This window comes from Gymnoscopelus microlampas (genome assembly GCF_963454915.1).
Source record: "Gymnoscopelus microlampas genome assembly, contig: SCAFFOLD_26, whole genome shotgun sequence".
Taxonomy (NCBI): Eukaryota; Metazoa; Chordata; class Actinopteri; order Myctophiformes; family Myctophidae; genus Gymnoscopelus; species Gymnoscopelus microlampas.
Window position 1 is genome coordinate 1,206,662 of NW_028155725.1, and position 4,768 is coordinate 1,211,429.

Genomic DNA, 4,768 nt, shown 5'->3' on the forward strand with positions numbered 1-4,768 from the left:
AAAAATATCAAAACGGCAATGCAGAAATAAGTACAAGTCCGGAATTCAAACTTTACTTGAGTAAAAGTACCAAAGTATTGGCATTAACATGTACTTAATTTCAAAAGTTTTCGAATGGTTTGAAAATAGCAGATCTACAAGCTCACAGTGCATTGTAGATAGGCCATTTTCATATGGCCGAAATGTATATAGGGCTGAAGTGGTTAATGTATGTTATGTAATAATAATCCAAATCTACAAAGTAACTAGTAACTAAAGTTTTTAAATAATTGAATTGGAGTAAAAGTGCAGTATTTGCCTCTGATGTGTAGTGGAGTAGAAGTACAAGTATTGGAAATACTCCAGTGAAGTAAAAAATACCTCAACATTGTAGTAGTACAGTACAGTAAAGTACAGTACTTGAGTAAATGTACTTAGTTACTTAACACCACTGTAGACACCCCCATAAGAGTGGCATATGCCAGACGTCTTCAACGTTTTTTAGGTCAAGAACCCCTTAGCTGAGAAAGAGATGAAGCAGGGACCCCCACTACATATTGTATAAATGTGTTGCAAATTAAACTTTTTCATAGATTTCATCGATGGTTTCATAGACTTGTTTGACAGCACTATCATCAGTGTTCATGTTTTTTTGTTTACACATGATCTATTCATATTTTGGATTCATGTCAATGTATATTTCCAGACATTTAATGACTTGAACCCTCAATACATGGTAAAGTTGACCTTTGGCTATGTGCTTGGCCTGTTTTTTTTTCCATCTACACTTCACTTTTAACAAAGCTACCTTCGCGTGTATGCACTCCTAGAATCAACTTTTTTTTTACAATTATGTTGATTTAATCAACCATCAATAATTCAAACTTTATGGTTTAGTTATTTTAATTGGTTAATCAATGTCATAAGGCATTAATTATATTTGATATTTATATGTCTAACAGAACTGTGACGTGGGGCAAGGAACATCACCAGAACCAGGAAGGAACCATTTGTGGAGCGCGTATATTGTGCAGAGATAATTGCCATGTCACTGATGTAAGACCACGTTGATATTTGTGAAAAGTAAGACATAAATATGTCATTTCCATTTATAAAATTGGTCTCACACATCACATTAACCTAAAACATCAATGGGCACAAGGTTACACGTTTAAAAAAAAATCTGCAATATTCCTCTGCTATACCACCATTAACACACGTCAAAAGACCCAATCACTCGTTCCTGTAGTTTCACATTATAACATTCAAAGTATTAGACCCTTCCTCAGCACAGCTCCTTATCCAGGCATCAGTCATATCAAAACCTGACTATTGTAACTCTCTCCTTACAGGCCTGCCGGCATGTGCACTTAACCCTCTCCAAATGATCCAGAATGCAGCAGCACGCTTGGTCTTCAACCAGCCAAAATGTTCACATGTCACCCCCCTTCTCCTCTCCCTCCATTGGCTCCCAGTTACTGCCCGCACAGAGTACAAAACACTGACGTTGGTCTACAAAGCAACCAAAGGTATGGCACCCCCGTATCTTCAAAGCCTGATCCAACCCAACAAGCCCTCCCGCTCTCTCAGATCAGCTAACACAGGGAAGCTGTCAGAACCTTCGCTAAAACATCCGGGACAACGCTCCACACGTCCCAGACTCTTTTCCCTTCTGGCTCCCAAACTATTGAATGAACTCCCCATTGCAATTAGAACTGCAGACTCACTCCGTAATCTGAAGACTCGCCTCTTCAGATTCCACCTTAGCCCTTAGCACTTGCCCTAGCTAGCCTTGATGACCTTGAAAGATTATGCAAAGGCTAAAATATAACTTGGAAATAAGATCTCAAGCTTTGTGTTATTTTGACAGATATATAAAAATGATGAGGATGTTAATCAATGTCATAGCTTTTTAATGCATTAGCTATATTTTATATTTATTTTTCTAACAGAACTGTGATGCTGGGGAAGGAACATCATCGGAACTGCACAGAACCAAGAAATACACCAGGCAGCTCAGAGGGAACATCTTCGGTAGACCAGCCTTCAACTTCAGGGTACGCCCACGCTGTCATACAGAAGAAGGATGCTGGAGAACTCGCAAAGCCCGCACCTCCAGCGAGCACGCCTCAAGGAACCCTGAGGGTCCCTGAACCCCACTTTGAGAACCACTGCATTACAACGTCATCCAGGCTATACCTGGATTGTTATAGCCTAGTAACAGGCTCTGTGCTAACTTAAGTCCCAGGTTTCCAGTAGGTAGCATCCATTTCCTGCTGCGGTCCATTGTCCCATAGCCTCGTCTGATTGAGTCGACAGCAGATTTAAGCAATATTGACACCTGTATGTGTGTTAACCGTTCAAATCTGCTGCCGAGCCAATCGAATGATGCTATGGAAAAATGCCACGTTGTAATGTGAGATTATAGTGTAGGAGGAAATGCTATATCTTGTGTAATTCAACACACAATATGGAAGTGTATGCCCAATGACATGAAACATTTGCATCATTAGGTGTACATTCCGTACAGATTTAGGTCCCAAAAACTGAGGTTTCCCTTAACTACAATGTCATCTGGAAGAAAGCTTTTACACAACTATGTGGACTGTCAATACTAATGGTGAAAAAAAAGCATTTGTGTGTTGAAATGTTGTCATTTTAAACGTAGTAGAGTTAAAGCCATAAAACCCCCAAAATAGTATATTATAGTACCTTTTCCAAGATCTGCAGCACAAGTGATAGACCCAAAGGTAATTTTCTTATTACTGTACATTAGACTATTAAGCACTATACATTATGATTTCATACATTATGACTTCATGTCCTGGTACATATTGCAATGCAAACCTTTGTAAATATGCATGTTATTCTGTGATGTTTTTGGGGCCTTTAGGGAAAGGTCCAGTATAGATGTTCTGTCAAATGTGGAAGACACAGATTCATGGTCCAACACATGCTTAAAAATGAACTGCTTTGTTAATGCATTTTACAGTGCAGGCTAGCATTGTTCCATCCATAGCTTTATAAAAAGTTGATGTGTTTTACCATGCAGGCATACTACTGCACATAGTTGTATATTTACTTTTAAAATGGTTTGACTTAATGTTACCACACCCGTTTTATGAATGTTTACAGCTAGACTGAACTTAACGCGCACTATGCTGTCCCTTGAAAAATAGTTACACTTGATGTTTACCAAAGATTTACTCTAGTTTCAGGATATACACATTTAAGCTGTAGATATAAGATGTCGTTTTGTCAAGGAAATGTAATGCTAGATGTAGTCATAAAGTAGTCAAAAAGAAATAATACTAAATCATTGTTGTGCTATCTGCATTCTTATGTCTGTCTTACTCACCTCTTGGACCTACACTATCCTACCCACTATCCTGACTAAGAATCAACCTGGGGACTGTAGGTTAAGATAAAGACTATTTTCTCCCTGTGTCACAGTTTTGATATTCTTGGCTATTAGTAGAGTACAGTCTGATGTCATTTTCTGTCTAAAACCTAGTCCTGAGTTCTTCAGGTATGTCAGTGTGGAAAAAACTGTTCCCACAGAGAGATGTAGTTGCAAAAAGATACAACCTGGTCCCTGTTAGTGATGAGCCAAGACTTTGAACCATCAGTAAGGCCCTGCCCGAGGATCTCGGGTAGCAAATAATACATACTTATAAACAATTTACATTCACTGCCATTGGCAAAGGAACATGCTCTCTAGAACTAATTTCTAGACTGATCCAGTCTAGAAGCAAAACAGTCTAAATGTGCTGTTCTTTACCAGAGACGTAGTGGTGGCAACCGCTGGTATAAATCTACGGCTGACAAAAGCCCTGAGTTTACCATCAACTCAGAACCCATGTGTGAGACATACACCTACCTAGGTCATACATTTAATATTGCAGGGGAATGGAAAGAACAGGTTGATTACATCACAACTGAGTTTACAGCTAGGCTGAATCTAATCAATACTTCAACACTGGCACTGCTGATTGATTGAATATTTTATTAGGCAAAAATGTAAAACAGCACAATTACATTTAAAATACTTTGTATTGTATATTGCTGGTTCGCCAATTGTAGTCTATTACAATAAGGAGAAGAAGTTGAAAGGTCCAGACCAGTAATGTTCCTCAAGTCGATTTGGACAAAACAGAGTACAGAGCACCAGAGCACATGTCAGCCTTGCTGCTACATGGTGTGGCCGGAACAGAACAGAGCAAGAAGAAGGAGGGGAAGGCAAGAAGGGCAAGAAGGGCAAGAAGGCAAGAAGGAGGGACGGTTTCTTTCCCCTCACAGTATTTATATGCAGACTTCACATGTGTGTGTATGTGCTTGCATACATTGGATGTGCACGTCGCTAGGTGTGTGTGCTACATCTCTTGTGTGTGTCCATTGTGCATAAGAACAACACCCCAAGATGCTAGAGGTCAGCTAAGGTCAGATGCCCTCTGGGAAGCCTCCTTTGAACTGGACATCTAGTGTTAGAGCAACCACTCTGGAATGTGCACTGTCGACCACTCAGTATCCAAACTTAAGTCCCTGTGTGTGTGTTCAGATTGGCTCTATAAGTCCATAAATGTGTATCAATTTACCACATTCCCCCCTACGGAGGGCCCTATTGGTCCTTCGTAAACAAGGGTACAATGAAGAAAATCAAAACACAAGTAAGAAAACCATAATTCAAAAACATACTCCTCAAAAGACAGAACTCATCACACCACAACATCTCATAGGCCCCCCTTGATAGAAAAATTACTGGGACACAATCAGACTAACATAAAACAGG

The 4,768-nt window shown here is 39.6% G+C and overlaps 1 long non-coding RNA gene across 1 annotated transcript; it reads left to right on the top strand.

Moving 5' to 3' along the window:
* Positions 1 to 958: 958 nt before the first annotated feature.
* LOC311041304 lies at positions 959 to 2,060 on the top strand. Its single transcript, XR_014600391.1, has 3 exons — positions 959 to 1,062; positions 1,332 to 1,508; positions 1,932 to 2,060. It is a non-coding gene; the product is annotated as an uncharacterized lncRNA (long non-coding RNA).
* Positions 2,061 to 4,768: the final 2,708 nt, after the last annotated feature.